The sequence below is a fragment of the Esox lucius genome, unplaced genomic scaffold (genome assembly GCF_011004845.1).
Source record: "Esox lucius isolate fEsoLuc1 unplaced genomic scaffold, fEsoLuc1.pri scaffold_47_arrow_ctg1, whole genome shotgun sequence".
In the NCBI taxonomy this organism is placed as follows: Eukaryota; Metazoa; Chordata; class Actinopteri; order Esociformes; family Esocidae; genus Esox; species Esox lucius.
In genome coordinates, this window is record NW_022995029.1 from 108,257 (window position 1) to 127,474 (window position 19,218).

At 40.0% G+C, this 19,218-nt stretch overlaps 1 pseudogene; it reads right to left on the reverse strand.

Moving 5' to 3' along the window:
* Positions 1–1,441: 1,441 nt before the first annotated feature.
* On the reverse strand, positions 1,442–14,470 carry LOC117594213 (annotated as a pseudogene).
* Between the last annotated feature and the right edge of the window lie 4,748 nt (positions 14,471–19,218).

Consider the following 19,218-nt stretch of genomic DNA (forward strand, 5'->3'; position numbering starts at 1 on the left):
ATTAGTTTAGGGTGTTGGGGAAACGACTTTGGTCTGAGTCATCAAGTAGGTTATTCCACTATCAAGATGGCTGTTGCATCTTGCTCCGGCAGGCACCCGGTTGCAGGTGGGAGTGATGTTTCTGAGGGTGACGTATGGGTGACGCGCCGCTGAGTAGGTTTAATCTCACCTAAAAATATGGCTGTTCCACCTTGCTCCGACAAGGCACCCTGAAGTGTGTTATGTGAGAATATCAGATGGGTATCAGATTGTTCTCCGCTGTATGATGTAGTGTCTGGCAGTGGTTTTGCAGTGTTGGGGGATTGGTACAGCATACCTTGCTGATTGCCATTGGATTGCATAAAAAAAATCTAATGTATGTTATTGAGGTAGTATCGTATACACATTCATGTGATGGAAATTGGTTACCTTAAAGGAGCATAACCTAAGACATTCATGTACAGGGCTGTTAATATGTTCTCCAAAAATTATTAAACTCATACATGGTGTTTTCTGTCTGAACTGTTATTGCTTGCTGTTTGGGGTTTCAGGCTGAGTATTTGTAAAAGCACTTTTTGATAATTGCTGATGTAAAAATGGCTTTATAAAATAAACTTGATTGAACTGAATTTCTACAATAGATTCTCCAAAAAAGGAAATCACTGGTAAGCTTAATATGAGCCTAATATGACCCTTACAGTGGATTACCTTAAAATGCTAATCATAATGTGGTAAAGAACAACTGTTGTACTGTAGGCAAACTGCAGGTATTTGATGGAACATGCATGATTCTTTTCACACTGTTTTAGTCTTGCTTTTTGACTTGTTTTTCTTTACATACATTGAAATTGTTTGCAGTATATATCATGACTTTGAATAGAAAACTTTGTCATCTGTGCTTGAAATATATTTTATGTAAGAATTGTGCACATGAATATTACAGTATAAGGCCAATTTAAAGACTGCAGTATTATAGTTTGTATTATCATTACACATTACACATTACACAGTGTTATGTTCAATAGATTGTATTGAATTTAACTGTCATTACACAAATTACAGTTTGATTGTGGGATAAATGGTGTCACAGCTGTTTTCTATAATCAAAAGTGAAGTGTCAATTAGTGTACATTGGTTCACTATGTACTATCTCAACTACAGGCTGTTGATCACTGTGAGTAATCAATACTAAGATCTTGAGATGGGGCCTTTCCGTTTGTTTTGTTGTTTTAATATGTGGGGGGATAACTTGGACAATTGTAAATTAACAAATAACTGTTGAATTTAAACAATGTATATTAGTTTATGCCCAGAACCAACAACTAAACATGATATGGACCATTATCTGCTTAAGTTGTTTTAACCATCTAATGATTTAGGATTTCACTGGAAGTCTTGTACAATATATTGATAGTATGAAAAAACTGAAAAACAAGTTACATAAGAAAATGTATGTTGTCAACATGTGTTTAATTACTGCTCAGCATTTTACCATGAAAATCACATTTTATGCAACACAGTAAAACAAATTAAAGTTATTGATCTCTTTGGTCTTTACTCAGCAGCTTCTTTGGCCTGTAGGAACAACGATATCAGTGTTATTAAAGAACATGACATCTGCAAATAATTTAAATGATTAGGTATTGAAGGCTTTTTTAGCCGTAACTAAAACATATCTTCTAAAGGTTAGCAGCAACCCTGTACCTTTCCACTATCGCGGCTTTTGGCTCTGAGCTTGTTGACTTGAGATTCAGCAATGTCAGCACGCTCCTCTGCCTCCTCCAGCTCATGTTGCACCTTTCTGAATTTAGACATATGCTGGTTGGCAGCTTCCTCCTGGGTGATAAAAATAGGAGAGCATAACATCAGCAAGGCTGTGATCTCCCTTTCAAAGTTTCATAGAAGTGGGTACAAATATTGTATTAAATTACCTAATATAATGAATTTCTTTAACAAATAACTATTGACAAATACAATTTTGTAATATCTTCAGGACCTGGTAAAAGTTTAAAACTCACTGCTTCCTCAGCCTGCCTCTTGTAGGCCTTCACTTTCAGCTGCAGCTTATCTACCAGGTCCTGAAGTCTTTTAACATTTTTCTTATCCTCTTCATTCTGTGGGAGAAGATCAATGATGAGGAATAATCAATGCTCTACACTTTCATACACAAATACCTGTGATAGTGTAAAAAAAGCATTTCCCTTACCTGGTAAGTCAGCTCTTTGACTCTGCGCTCATACATGCGTACCCCCTTAACTGCTTCTACACCTCTTCTTTGCTCAGCCTCTACCTCAGACTGAAGCTCACACACCTTTGTACAGTAAATGAATAGAGACATGTCTTTGAGTTCTTGACATCAATCAATGTCTTTGTGAAACTGAGGTATACTTCTAAATCAGCTTAAATATAATGAAATACATCTATCATACAGGAATCATCTTAAATCTACTGTAACCCATCTGCTGGTAACTGACCCTGGACTCCAGTTTCTGGAGCTGCTTCTTGCCTCCCTTCATGGCCAGATTTCAGCCTCATCCAGACGGTGCTGCAGGTCCTTGACTGTGACCTCCAGGTTCTTCTTCATCCTCTCCAGGTGAGAACTGGTGTCCTGCTCCTTCTTTAGCTCCTCAGCCACCATGCCAACCTAAAATGTGGTATATATTGAAGTTTTTGTTGTGATTGCCCAGCTGCCATTGAATATTAGGCTGAAGCAAGTTGATGTAATTGAATAAATCATGAGAACTCACATCAGTGATGGCCTTCTTGGCCTTCTCCTCTGCATTCCTGGCTTCCTGGACAGAGTCATCCACCTCTCCCTGCACCTGCACTAAGTCATTCTCAAGCTTCTTCTTGGTGTTTATAAGGCTGGTGTTCTGGAGACAGAAAAAAATAGGATTGGTTTGAATGCAAAAGAACTTGCAAGTCACAAAGCAGAAATGATAGAAATGTATTCAAGGTGTATGTAAACGGCATACTTGGTTGTATTGAATTAGAACTTGTTTTTGACACATACCTGTGAGTGCAACAGACCAACGCGTTCACTGGCATCAACCAGCTCAGCCTCAGCCACTTTGCGACTCCTCTCTGTCTGTTCCAAAGCAGCTCTCAGCTCCTCAATTTCAGCCACCATCAGACTGTTTCTGCGCTCCACCATGGCTACCTGCTCCTTCATGTCCTCTGAGCCACGGATGGCATCATCAAGGTGCAACTGAGCATCCTGGATTTCACAAGAACATGGTTTCATTAGAACTTGTGGAAGTAGTGGTCATAGAATTGATGATAGACATTTTGGTAATAATTTAACCAATATTCATACCTTTCTACAGAACATTAATCCTCTCTCTTTTCAATGTATCTGTTCTATTCTGTTCCACAGATTGACAAACAAAACCCTTCCCGTGTTCAGTATTTATGCACTTGATGTCCCAGTCCCTCTACCTTGAGCTGCCCCTGCACATTCCTCAGCTGTTTCTGGGCCTCTGCTGCCTGCCTGTTGGCATGGCTCAGCTGGATCTCCATCTCATTCAGGTCTCCCTCCATCTTCTTCTTCACCCTCAGAGCGTCATTCCTACTTCTGACCTCAGCATCCAGCGTACTCTGCATGGAGTCAATAACCCTTTGGCTGTTCCTCTTAGTCTGTTCCATTTCCTCATCCTTCTCTGCCAACTTCCTGTCCACCTCACTCCTGACTTGGTTCAGCTCCAGTTGTACACGCAGAATCTTTGATTCCTCATGCTCCAGTGTGCCCTGAGAAAAGCGAGGCAGTCAGATTAATCATATTCATGTTTTTATATTAAAACCAATGTAGACCTAGCATAACACTGAATTTCCCATTTTTACCTCAGCCTTCTCTAGAGCGGTCTGGATCTCCAATTTTTCTGTCTCCACAGTTTTCTTGGCCTTCTCCAGCTCATGGATGCTCTTGCCAGTCTCTCCAATTTGCTCAGTCAGGTCAGAGATCTCCTCTGTACACACAAACACAGGACCAACTTAGACGTGGGAAAATATTACCAAAGCACTGGAGTGATATTTAATTACTGTATATTAACATTAAAAGCCACCTTGACAAACCACTTGTTTTTCGAAGGAATGCCATATATGAACATATAACATAGTCATAGGAACTTAATGTAAAGGTGCCATAATAATTTTGATCGTTACAGTTCCCTCATATTAAATAACACTAGTCTAATATAAATCAAGTACTCACGTTGCAAGTTCTTGTTCTCTCTCTTCAGAGTTTCCAGCTGATCCAAAGCCTCCTCATAGGAGTTCTTCATCTTAAAAAGTTCAGTGCTGAGAGAGCGAGCCTCCTTCTGAGCTCCTTCCAACTCTGCTTGGCCCTCCTCATATTTCTGCTTCCACTCTGCCAGAACCTAGGGAAATCCATATATTATAAATCAGAAATATGCTATTTTATGAAAATTAATGATTGTACTTCAAACTGAAAATATCACCCTAGGGTACAATTTCATAATTTTCACCTTGTCAAAGTTCCTCTGCTTCTTGTCAAGGTTGGCAGCCATTGCGTTGGCTCTCTCCACATCAATCATGAGGTCCTCCACCTCTCCCTGCAGTCTCTGCTTGGTCTTCTCCAGGGAGGCACACTTGGAGTTAACAGCCTCAATAGTCTCCTCAGCATCCTGTAGACGCTGGGCCAGCTTCTTCCTGTTAGTTGGTTGGTTTTATAATGCAAAACATGTCACAACACATTCCCACAACACTTCTCAACGCCCTGTACCATCCTAACCATTCAAACTATATTTGTGTTCCTGCAGATCTGTGTGACTCACTTGGCCTCTTCCAACTCTTCTGTGCGCTGGATGGCATCCGTTTCATACTTAGTCCTCCACTGAGCCACCTCACTGTTGGCCTTGGACATGCCACGCTGCAGCTCTGCCTTAGCCTCCTGTTCCTCCTCAAACTGCTCCCTCAGGAGGTCACAGTCATGGTGAGCAGACTGGACACCATGGGCCAGTGCATTTTTAGCCTGTGAGAGAAAAAGAATAAGACAACGATTGTAGTGACAATAAAACTTGGAGAGTCAGAGAGTGGCATGCCACAGTGAACATGTAGGCATGTCTCTAAACTCTGTGATTGGTTGCCATCTTGGATCCCTTACCTTGACCTCCTCCTCAATATGCCTCTTTAGCTCCTCCACTTGTTGGGTGAATGCCTGTTTGCCTCTGGTCAGCTGAGAAACCAGGGCTTCCTTCTCCTCCAATTGACGGCTTAATTCACCTGCAGGGATATAGGACTATATTGTTATACGTCTTTCCTATAAGATGATAAATAGATGTTAATGTATGGTAGGAAGACAATATGTGCTGAATAGTACTGTAGAAACTGTGTGGAGTGGGCTTTTAGTCCCACAGAATTAAGTGTACTATTGAACAACATCATTGGCTTTTTGGTCATTGTTTTGGTTACCATTTTCTGTTAGGAGTCTGGCCCTCTGTGCGCTGGTGTCAGTGATCTGGAGAATGTTTTCATCATTCTTAGCCTTGAATTCACTCAGCTGGTCCTCAAGAGTACGGCACATTTTCTCTAGATTGCCCTGTTAGTACAACGTACCATCATTACTTCAGTCCAATTGAATGACGATGTCAACTCTAAACGATCACTACTGACCTTAGCCTTGGCGACGGCCTCCATGTTACTGGAGAGGTCATCTATTCCATCTTATACTCGCTCTTTTCCTTCTCCAGCTTCTGCTTGACACGCTGCAGGTTGTCAATCTGCTCCCCGAGGTCAGCCACGCTGTCAGCCTGCTTTTGCGCAGAGCAGAGGCTGTGGCTTCGTGCTTGCAGGGTGGACTCTTCAAGATCACGACGCAGCTTCTGGAACTCAGCCTCACGCTTCTTGTTCATCTCAATCTGAGCAGCAGTGGCACCTCCGGCCTCCTCCAGCCTCTCGCTGATCTCCTCAAGTTCCCTGGAGAGATCTGCCCTCTGCTTCTCAACCTTGGCCCTGGCAGCACGCTCAGCCTCTATCTCCTCCTCCAGTTCCTCAATACGGGCCTACAACAGGAGGCAGGAGTAGCAGAAATAATATCAAGTCAGGACAATCTTTCACCTACAATACAACTGAATAATTTTCTTCAGACAATGATAATGTGTATTTGCATTGTTATATATTTGCAAGTGTTGACATATGCCAGTTAGACTGATATATTCAGTTGACAGTGACACATGCAGTAGTCAACACAGAATGGTAAGAAGCAAATAGTAGAGGGTTCTAGATGGCCTGTAGCCATTTCACCATAGTCATTTAATCAACTGGGAGAGGATTCCAAATAGTAGAGATCACTAATATTGTTAAAGAAATTTAACACTGAAGAAAACTCTTCACACCTTCTGAGCACTCAGGTGCCACCAATATAAAGGGATGTCTCATCAGAATGTATTACTCAGGTGTTTTTCCATGTTCTGTACCTGGAGTTCCTTGATCTTCTTCTGCAACTGAGCTCCCAGTGACTGCTCATCCTCAATCTTACTTAGGAGTTGGGAGGTCTCAAATTCCTTCCTAAGAAATACAAACATGTCAATTATTGTCAACAAAATGTGAATTAAAAAAATATTGCAGGTAATAATGTTGTCACTTCTTTGTTTACTTCTTAATTTTCTCATCAGATTGCTGCTTGTCATTCTCCAAGTCCATTATGGATTCTTGGGCCAGTTTCAGATATCCTTCCAACTTTCTCTTGGCTCTCTCAAGGTCCATGCAGAGTTTCTTCTCTTGCTCCAGAGAACTCTCAAGCTATCAGATTAAAACACACAAATGAAGTGATGATAGTTTCTTGTTAACGTCTTGCACACTATGAAGGCCAACATTTTAAACTCCACTTACGTCATCCACTTGCTGTTCCAGCTTAGTCTTAGCCTTGGTCAGAGTGTTAACTTTGTCTTCCTCTGCCTGCAGGTCATCTAGGGTCTGCTGGTGGGACTCTTGGAGAGCTTTCTTCTCCTTGGTCAGCTTTGCAACACTCTCCTCCACAGAAGCCATCTCCTCTGTCAGGTTTTTAACCTTTTTTAAGAGAGGATATTGTTTGACATACTGTATATGGTAATAAATTAATTCAGATTATAATTATGAAATGTACTATATACTGAACAGCAGATAACAGTGTACACCATGCTATTATGCTTAATGGATGGAGGAGTAGAGCCTGTAATCAATGTGTGGAGTTCCCTGATACTGAAAACTAATCTAATCCTGCTACTGAAACCTAATCAAATTTTGCTTCTGATATCCTGCCAATGAAATTCTATTTGGGTCACAAACATGACCATAATATGACTTGAAATCTTTTCATGTTAATAAGTGTTTTTTTTAACAATCTACCATCAACATTGTTTTTATATTTTATATTATTTTATAGACTATGGTAAGGCACAATACCTTGTTTTCAGTAGCATGCTTCTCTTTCTCCACTTTGGCCAGGGTGAGCTCCAGGTCATCAATGTCCTTCTTCAGCTCAGAACACTCATCCTCCAGCTTCCTCTTTTTGGCTGTCAACTCAGCACTGATCTCCTCCTCATCCTCCAGCCTCTCATTTAACTCTGAGTTTGGCTTCCAGCTGGATCTTGCCCTTGATGAGTCCCTCACACCTCTCCTCAGCATTGTTCAGATTCTCTGCATCCTGGTGTATGAGGAGAAGGAACAGAAGGAAAATCACAAACCTACTCACTTAGTGAATCAAAATATAAACATATATTTTAGTCTAATATTTTTTTTAACTTAGATTAACTTAAATTAAGGGCCAATAAACACGTGTTAGTGTGCGTGTGTGTATGTGCAAGAGTGTGTTAAATACAAACTCACAGATGCAACTTGGAGTGACAGATCATTCTTCTCCTGCAGCAAGGTCACCATCTTCTCCTCCAGCGCTTTCTTCTTGGCCAGAGCTTTGGCCAGGTGCCAGGTCCGACTGCATTTTCTCATAGTTCTCCTTCATGTTGGCCAGCTCCTTTTGTCTCAGCACTCTTCAGCATGGGTTTGATCTTAAAGTACAACTTCATCCATGGCCAGTGTTTCACATTCATGAATGAGCAGATGTTGTACTGGATGGCATAGATTGATTCTCTGGTCGAAAAAAGGTAGGATGAGGTATGTGAATGACATGATAGGAAGAGTTATGTGATTGACACACTTAAAGCAACATTTTCAGATTTGGATATCAAACAGAACCCCACCTCTGCTTTTTGTATACAGCTGAAAAATTGGACTTGGAAATTGAAAACCCTTTTATCACCAGTGACATCATTATTTTAATCTTATGAGGAATAGTAAATTTTTTTAATCATATTCAGATAACATAATTTCCATATTTTATCATGTATGGTATCAAATTCCATTCTGAATATACAGCTTTGGAAGAAATGAAGAGACCACTTCAAATGTATGGCAACCATTCCATTCCATTGTCTGTTAAATTCCAACACAGGCACACCTAATATTACTTAATGAGGTACTGATTAGGTGATTACCTGAACCAAATTTTATTTAACGAGGACAAGTATAAAAACCACTGCTGTGGTCATCAATATCCTCTTGCAATAGGACTAGCTGGATGTCAAAAACAGTACACGTAGTACCTCAAAAGCAATTTGAATAAAATAATAACTATTCAGCATGACAAAAGAGTTAAAAAGAAAAGCTTTGAGTGAGGAATAGGAGGCTTCAATTCTGGCTTAACTGGCAGAATGATACAGTAAGCGTCAGGTTGCTTCCATCCTGAAAATTTAAATTACGACGGTTCATAAGAACAAGGTTAAGCAACAGACATTGGGGACAACAAAGCTACTGACTGGCAGAGGGCGAAAATGACTAACCCTAACCGAGATGACCGTCAACTCATTCAAATGTCACTCAACAACCATAGAATGACATCAAGTGACCTACAAAAAGAATGGCAAACAGCAGCTGGGGTGAAATGCACGGCGAGGACGGTTCGAAACAGGCTCATAGGGGCAGGGCTGAAGTTGTGCAAATCTAGAAAAAAGCCCTTCATCAATGAGAAGCAAAGAAGAGCCAGGTTGAAATTCTAATTCATAAGGATTGAACCGTAGAGGAATGGAGTAAGGTCATGGAGTGGAGTAAGGTCATCTTCTCTGACAAGTAACATTTTCAGCTTTGCCCAACATGGAATGGAGTACGGTCATCTTCTCTGACGAGCAACATTTTCAGCTTTGCCTAACACCTGGTCATCTAATGGAGACCTGGAGAGGCCTAAAAGCCACAGTGTCTCGAACCCACTGTAAAAGTTGGTGGAGGATCAGTGATGATCTGTGGATGCTTCAGCAAGGATGAAATCGGGCAGATTTGTCTGTGTGAAGGACGCATTAATCAAGCCATGTACAAGGTTATCCTGAAAGAATACCTGCTACCTTCTGCCCTGACAATGTTCTCCAACTCTGATAATAGTTTTTTCCAGTAGGACAATCCTCCATGCCACACAGCCAGGCCAATCAAGGTGTGGATGGAGGACCACCAGATCAAGACCCTGTCATGGCCCACCCAATTTCCAGACCTGAACCCCATTGAAAACCTCTGAAATGTTATCAAGGGGAAGATGGTAGGGTCACAAGCCATCAAGCAAAGATACTTGAAGCTTTGTACCAGGAGTGGCATAAAGTCACCGAACAGCAATGTGACAGACTGGTGGAGAGCATGCCAAGACGCATGAAAGCTGTGATTAAAAGTCAGGGTACTTCCACCAAATATTGATATCTGAACTCTTCCTAAAACTTCCTTAAAACATTAGTTTTTTGCTGTTGAAAAATTATATGAATTAGCTTTCTTTGCATTATTTGAGGTCTGAAAACAACTTTTTATGGTTATTTTGATCAGTTTTCTACAAATAAATGCTCTAAATTACTTAGTAATTTTGCAGTGGTCTCTTAATTGTTTCCAGAGCTGTATATAGTTGATGTCAAAATAACTCTATGTATGTGAAATATTTATGTTATGAGGCAATTACAAGATGCTGAAGTTCAACTAACATACATTACATATTCTTAGAAAGCCTTGCCAAGATGTCTATTATTCCTCACCTCCTCTCCATCATCTTCTTAAACTCTCTCCTCATGAGATATCCACGACTAAGTGCCTGGAGCATGCGGACCAGAGCAGCCAACTTCTCATCTCTCATCTCTCATCTCTTCCAGGACACCCAGAAGTCCAGCTTTGAAGAAAACCTGAGACAGGTAAATATGTTCAATTCTGGAACCCCAGTCAGAATTTGATAGAATGGACTTAATTGAAAAAATGAATGTATCACCTAACTGTAAATTTCCATTTTGCTGGGTATATTGGACTAAACTTGGTGTGTCCAAACTTGTATTCTTCATGATTTACATCAATGGACCCAAGTAGCTTCTCAGAAGCCTTCTTGTTGTTCATGAACTGTCCCTCAGGGATGACGCTGGCATTCAGTACTTTGTACCTGGATGATGATGTTTTGTTTTATTACATATCCAGTTATGATAGGTTGGTTATATTCTGTAAAAGGTATGCCTTTCCTAATGCTGGGAAAAGCCCTCAGAGTAGATCTATTTTGGTATATATGTCTGTGTGTGTAATAAGTACCTCTGCTTCACTTTGGGGAGGCACAGACACTTCAACATCTCAGCTGAGTTCAGGCCCAGCAGGTATGCGATTTTATCAGCCACTGGAAAGAGAGAAACAACCCCAATATAATCAGGCACACAATATCTCTTGTTTCTGACATTACAGCAAAACACAACTTCCATTGGACAACTGTTTTGAGAGTCATATTTCTCATTTTCATCCAGTGTAATTTCTGGAGGTTAGAAGATGTTCTCCAAAAATAATCTTTAGCCTGACTTTCATCAAAGGGAATAGGACTTATGTTTTACACTGAATCAAAGAGTGGGCCTTACCCTCTGTGCCGTCTGGCTCAGCCTGCTCCTCACGCTGCTTCTGCTTGAAGTGCATGTTGCCATGGTGAATTACAGCTCCTGTCAGCTTGTAGATGGACGCTTTCTCTTCATTACTGAAGCCCAGAATTGTAATGGCATCCTGGAATCAGAGGAAGTACAAAAATGAAAAACTGCTCAGTTACTTTACATAATATATCTGTAACTGTTATACAGCTCTGGAAAAAATTGAGAGACCACTGCAAAATTATCAGTTTCTCTGGTTTTACTATTCATAGGTATGTGTTTGAGTAAAATGAACAGCTTTTTTTTATTCTATAAACTACTGACAACATTACTCCCATATTCCAAATAAAAATATTATCATTTAGAGTATTTATTTGTAGAAAATAACTGGTCAACATAACCAAAGAAATATGCAGACATCAAATAATGCAAAGAAAACGAATTCTTATTCATTTTACAACAACAAAATACTAATGTTTTACCTTAGGAAGAGTTCAAGAAATCTATATTTGGTGGAATAACCCTGATTTTTAATCACAGCTTTCATGCGTCTTCTTGGGTGACTTTATGCCACTCTTGGCACAAAGATTCAAGTAGCTCGGCTTTGTTTGATGGCTTGTGACCATCCATTTTCCTTTTCATCAAATTCCAGAGGATTTCAATGTGGTTCATGTCTGGAGATTGGGCTGGCCATGACAGGGTCTTGATCTGGTGGTCCATCCACACCTTGATTGACCTGGCTGTGTGGCAGATTCCAGCCTTGTTGAAGCATCCCCAGATCATCACCGATCCTCTTCTCATTGATGAAGGGCTTTTTTCTAGCTTTGCACAACTTCAGCCCTGCCCCTAGAAGCCTGTTTCGAACCGTCCTCACCGTACACTTCACCCCAGCTGCTGTTTGCCATTCTTTTTGTAGGTCACTTGATGTCATCCTACGGTTGTTGAGTGACATTCGAATGAGTTGACAGTCATCTCTGTCTTTGTAATTTTCAGGATGGAAGAAACCTGACGCTCACTGTATCCCCATGCCAGTAAAACCAATTGCATGGGTAAGAAGACCTTAGCTCTGCTAAAACCACAAACATTTTCACATTCAAGAGAACATGTCATGAATATAATCACCATCACCACCAACTGTCCAAGCAGAACTGCACACGATTGTCATGATCACTAAAAGTATATTGATCATGACCCATAATTTCAGATTTGATGGAAGCCTTGAAAAATGTCTAAACATTTGCCCAACATTAATTGGATAATGTATGAGATATAAAATAGAAATATGTGAAAGTATTTGACAATACCACCACTAATAATATGTTATTATGCTGTCATTATATTATATGTTTCTGTTGGATTTGATACAAATTTAGTTTTTTATAATTGTCAATGATCTGTTTTTTATATTTTGAAGCTTTGTACAATACTAAAGGTTTTACGCTGCTCTATGATTGTGCCGGGGAGTAAGGGAGCAGGGGTTCTAACTTTTATTGCATCCTTTTCCGTTTAAAATTAGGAGGACATGAGCCCTTGGACCACATCTCAGGACTACCAAGCCCGAAGGACTCATAGCTGTCCCTGTTCAAAGTCCTCCTGATTGTATTGCAGATCAAGTAGCTGATTATACCTGACAATTCAGGCTGGTAAAAATTTATTTATGGAATACATTTAATTGAATTTATGGCATTATATGATTTCTGGGTCTATTTCCTTTCTCATCATGGAATGCTCTGTGTAGATAGTCTTCAATTTGCTCTGCTGTCAGATGAATCCTAATCCAAATAAGTAATCAATGCATTTTGACACTTACAGGCGAATACCACTAATCAATCATTGTCTCTTAGCCAGTGTCATTGGATTTTCATTGGATCTACATTTCTTGTACATCAAAGTACATTAGTTGATGGATCTTTCTATCAAGTTGATAGATCTTTCCCAAAGACCTAGTCAATGTTACGAAATACTAATTTCTATATTTGTGTGGACTATGACATTTTCATGATTCTGCTACAGATGGAATAATTTCCCTTAAATCTCTACATTCCATACCAACTATATCAGGTTTGTGGCCTGTCATCATCTGGAAGAAGATGTGGTAGCCTCTTTCATCAAGTAACTAGACTCTGAAATTAGAATCGAGATACAACCAAAACCAACTCACAGGTCTCAATGTCAGCTTTAGCCAATTTGGGTCCTTGGAAGTGAATCCTGATGAATTTCCCCTACAGTAGATCATTTGGTTATAAAATATTAGGATTTTTTTTTTGTCATACACCAAAAAAATATTTTGCCAGTATACTCTTCATACTTAGAAAGCGAGACGAGTTGTCATTTCTCACTGTCTTGGCATTACCATAAGCCTCTAGCAGAGGGTTAGCTGCAATGATCTGGTCTTCAAGAGACCCCTGAATGAGACAAACACAGGTTGCTCTTAATCTGCTAAACTGGGGATGCTTTAAACATGATTAGGAAAAGTGTACACATCCAACCCAATTGAAATGCGTTAATAAAGCAAAAATGAGCATCTGCATTTTGCCGGGCTCTTGCTTTTTCTTTTCACCACCAGGCACAGCAATGGTGGCAAAGTACTGGATTACACACTTGGTGTTGACAGTCTTTCCTGCACCGGATTCTCCACTGGTTCATATGACAAAGAAATACGTTTTTTAAAGACAAGTAAGATTGTCAGATTGGCATTTACTAAGAAATACTGTAGCATGAAGCAGTACATTTTTGACCAATGACAAAAATCACTAAAAATCTATTAATCAATTATTTATAATAAAATCCAACCTATTGCAATAAGTTGTAATTTTTTATATATATTTTTTTATATAAACAGCTTAAGTAATGAAGATGGACTGGTTCTCCTTATCTGTGAACAAAAACATGTTGCTTATTATTCTGTAAAACATTACGGGTGGGGATTGGGGGGATTTTACCCCCCTAATTAAGACTTAGACCCCCCCAAAAGATCGAAACATTTCTATATTGTTCTTATCTGTAATCGTCAATATTCCAATATATTTACCATATTCATGCTTGGAAGAATCTTGTAATATGATTTCAGACACTTCTAAAGTGGACCTTACCATTTCTCAACAAGCTGTTGGGGGAAAATGGTAAGGTCCCCCCCTCCCCCCCCGAGATAAAAAATTAAGAAGCGATATATACGCATGCAAAGTTGACCCCCCAATTGTCATTGTATAATTCGCACTCTGAGTAGGCCTACATGATTTCATATCCATCCAATCATTCATCCATCCATTCAGGCTTGTACCTATCTGCATGAATTGAAAGCCATTGTCAGAGACAGAGAAGATATGGGGTGGCGCCTCAACTCTCTTCTTCCCTCTGTAGGCAGCAACAACCTCTGCATCATACACAGGAAGCCAATTGTAGGGGTTCACCATGACACAGAAGAGCCCTGAAAATGTCTGTATGAAAGAGATTTTATTACAGGATTAGAAAAATCATAGATTGTCCCCCATGAATATAATACTGGACTGCATATCTGTGTCTGTCTGTAGGATTTACTTTTGTACATCCACAGGTACATCTGGGTGAATACTGTGTCTTGCCATCGAACTTAGAGGCAAGGTTATGCCTCTTACCCTATTTTTCCTAAAGTCAATAAGTTCGGTACAAAGGACTCTCTCTTCATAAGGAAAACATTTGCCTCAGAGAAACGGTCAGCCAAGATGTAATTTCAGGCATTTGGGATTTAATGAAAAATGCTATTCCTCTATTACCAAACAAGGCATCAGTTAACATTCTGTCCCCCAATTTTGCTTTTGCATATTTGTAATGGAGTGTGTAGCTTTTAATGTGGTTCAACACTGCGTGCACAATGATTAGGCAAGTGAGTATTCTGATCGTATCATTATTTCTATGCACATTTTCCAACCCCAAACCACATAATCTTCAATGCTCTTTGGATTTAATCATTTTCAGGTGATACATATTTGTGTAATGAGGGAGGGTGTGGTGAAAGTGAATTACACCTTATATCAAGGTGCGCATAATTATTAGGCAGCTACATGCCCTAAGGGTAAAATGTGCCAAAAAAAAGATTTAACTGACACTGAAAAGTCAAAAAACTGTAACATGCCTTTCAGACGGATGCAACACTCCTGAAATAGCTAAACTATTGATGCGTGGCCACCAGACAATCAAATGTTGTGTTGTGTCAACTGGGGCTCAAAAAATGCACAGAGATGAAAAGATGCAAATTAATTGCAAAAGACTTGAAAATAATTAAACGCTACCAGGAACCCATTATCCTCCAGCGCCACTATAATCCAGGACTGCAACCTACCTGGAGTGTCCAGAAGGTGTCAAGTGCTCAGAGACATGGCCAGGGTCAAGAAGTCAGAAAGAAGTTGAAGCGTATAGATTGGGCAAAGAAATATCTGAAGACAGATTTTTAATGTTTTATGGACAGATGAAATGACAGTGCCTCTAATGGACCAGATGGATGGGCCTGTGGCTGGATCACTAATGGACACAGCGCCACTTCGAGTTAGGCGCCAGCAAGGTGGAGGAGGGGTCCTGGTTTGGGCTGCTATCATTATGGATGAGGTAGTTGGATCTTTTTGGGTTGAAGATGGACTGAAACTCAACTCCCATACCAACTGCCACTTTCTGGAAGATACTTTCTTCAAGTAGTGGTACAGGAAGAGGTCCTCAGCATTCAAGAAGGCCATGATCTTTATGCAGGACAATGCTCCATCACATGAATCCAAGTACTCCACGGTTGGCTAGTAAGCAAGGGCCTCAAAGACGCCCGAATAATGACCTGGCCCCCTTCCTGGGGGGGCTAAGCCCCGAATGTATTATGATCCTAGCGACGCCTCTGATGCATGCAGTGTATAATGGCCACATATATTTCTTGATGTTTCATTAATGAATAATGACATTTGACAAACATGTTCAGGAGAATTAGCCAGGCTAAATATCTTAGACACCACTAGATTTTTATTAAACCCTTCAGGTCATCAGACCCTGATCAGTCTCAGGTGTGCGGGAATGTCATGTTTTGATGGGTGGAGTTCCTGACTCCACCAGCAGATAGAGCCATAGTTGTTCATGGTTGCAGCCATCTCAGGGGAATGTAGCACCCTTCCAAGACACAGCCTCTAGTGACATCACACAGCATAGATGGCACTCATACTCCTATCACAGCTCCTTTAGTAAATGAAGGAGTTTATGTGAATAGGAAGTCTTTCCACAGCATTAATGTGCAGATAGGCCAACAAAGAATTGTACTTATTTCTTGCTAGAGAATTTTACTAATTACTTACATATAAGTTGACTGTAGCCACTGAAAGGTATTTGATTAGGTAGGGGAGGCATCACAAGCATCACTATTGCTTTTACTGATATTATACTTATCCTGTTTGAAGTATATATTTTTATTTCATCTTCAGTCACTGCCAAGTATGTTTTGTGCCTTTTTGGTTGCACCTGCAAGAATAGATTACCTTACTTAGTCCAGGCAAGCGAGCTCAGTAGTGAAAACTGCCCAAAAGAAACTATACTTCCTGAAGAAGTTTGGCATGTCTGTACACCATTCTACAGGTGCACCATTGAGAGCAGTCTCTCAGGCTGCAGTACTGCCTGGAACGGCAGCCACTCCGATCACAAGTCCCTCCAGAGGGTGGTGAAGTCTGCAGAGCGCGTCATCGGCTGCCATCTTCCGTCCGAGCAAGGCATCTACCATACACAATGCCTTAGGAAAGCACTGAGCATCATAAAAGATTACAGCCACCAAGGCTATGGTCTATTCACACTGTGTCTGCCGTCTGGTTGACACTACCTGGAGCATCGGAAACACGCACTTCCAGACTCACAGTTTTTTCCTTCAGGACATTAGGCTCCTCCACCAGCAACACTGATCTATGATCATACTGATCACACATGAATGTTCCAAATGCTCTAATGTCTTTCTATTTACATTAGAATATTCTTTAGTATGTACCATTCATAGACATATTACACAATATTTATAATATAAATATTCAAACGCCCTTTTATTAGAAACTTTTTATACTTTTTATTAGAAAATTAGAAAAAATAATATATTGCTATTTACCTCTGAAATATTAATGAAACATGGGTTTAACGTGTAGCCTATTGCCTGTTTAACAAACTAAAGGTCCTTCATGTAAACACCCTATGTTAAACACTTGATTCACGTGTGTAGTCCTATAACATGGAATCAAACACACCAACATAGCAATCCATGATTGGGATTATAGTAGACAATATTCCTCCTATTCTTTTTATGTTTTATTCTGGCCATATAAGTACAGACGCAGGCTTGAATAACAGCAGTTTCGACGTTCTCACAGATGCCTCCTGGTGTCCTTTCTTATTTTTTATTTTATGTTTTTGTCCATGCCACACCGCACTGTAACCTGCCGTGGCATACCACAGTAATAACGAGGCATACCGCGGCATGCCTCATCGCAGACCGCCCCCTTGGGTCTGAAATTAAATGAGCAACATTTGTATCTGCGTTCCATTGATGAGGGCTTTTTATTTCCTTGTGTACTTGCTTTACTCAGGGTTAACTTAACTCAGAGTTGACTGTTACCACCTGTTCTGAAACCGTCAACTCTGAGTTTGACAGCTCAGAGTCAATCTACCCAGAGTTGTGGGTGTCAACTCAGAGTATGTTAACTCTGCTTTCTGAAATAGCCCTATGATGTGTTTATAGCCGTAAATATAAATATTTTAGTTTTAGCTTGTGCATGAAAAACTGTTTTCTTCCAATCTATATTCTGATTAATTCCTCAATCTCCCAGGTGTATTTTATACAGAGTACCTTCAATGTGCATGTCCTGACAACATAGGTGCACATAAATTGGCTGTAAAGCCGAAATCTCGATTTCTTCATTTACTCGGAAGAGGTTGTCAAATCTGAGCATTAATTATTAAGTATTCACACAGTATTAAGACAATATAAATGTTTTTTGTTGGAAATGAATGTGCCTAGATAAGAACAACAGAAACATCTGTGTCTAAATCTCCTGTCTCTAAAGGTTGTGCTCTGATAACCACAGGCATGTTAACATTGACCATCTGGCATGGGGGTTACTGTCTTGGAAACATAATCTTTGCTAGGTAGACACGTCCTTCAATATATATATCAGCATTACAGTGAAAAGATTTATTGAAAAGGACAACTCAAATAAAGTATTTATTCCAATAAATACAAAATTTATTTTCTCCCTTGATTTGTGCAGGTTCTCTATTATTTAACCACTATACGTAACTGCTAAAATCTATCAAGTTTAAGTTACCCTTCCTGTTTCCCTTCCTGTCAGTATGTTGTCAGTTATTGTGCGTCCTGAGATGCAAACTCTTGTTTAACCAGGAAAATACAAGACTTTTCCTGCTAGACTGAGATAATGAAGGGGCTGGGCATGCTGACATCCTGAGTTCTGATTGGTCTGCCGAATCACTGGTTTTTGTCATTACACCCATAGTTGCTCAGTAAAATTGCTACCTGGGGTTTTTCAAAAGCAGACAACTGCAATCGAGTTGCTACAGCTGTGAACCTCATTGCTGCCCTGAATTTAGCTGGCTTTATCAAAAAACCTCTTTGGGAACAAGTTGTGAGATACTACTTTTTGGAGGACAGTGATGCCATGACTCAGAAGATGAATCGGACAACAATAAGGAAATCACTGACTTATACTGTACGAAACTTTCAGTCAAAATTGAGGCATTTCATTGCAATGCCAGTGGTCAAAAGGAAAACGCTGGCTCGTCTTGTATATAACAACTGTCCATGGATTACATTTACAAGAAAAGGACAACCATGGAATCTATGATTGAGACAATGAAAGATGCACACATTCTTGCATTGAACACATTGAGGGTGAACAGTAGCGAACACACACAGTGTAGTAAACAAAGTCAACAGACCAAACGCAAATGACAGATGACTTTGTATGTAATCAGAAATAATCCGTCTGCCGCAAAACATTCACATGTACAGTGAGGGAAAAAATTATTTCATCCCCTGCTGATTTTGCACGTTTGCCCACTGACAAAAAATGATCAGTCTATAATTTTAATGGTACGTTTATTTGAGCAGTGAGAGAATAACAAAAAAAAATCCATGTCAAATTTGTTATAAATTGATTTGCATTTTAATGCATGAAATAAATATTCGACCCCTCTGCTAAACATTACTTAGTGCTTGGTGGCAAAACTCTTGCTGGCAATCATAGAGGTCAGACGTTTCTTGTAGTTGGCCACCAGGTTTGCACACATCTCAGGAGGGATCTTTGCAGTTCTCAAAGTCATTAAGGTTGAGGCT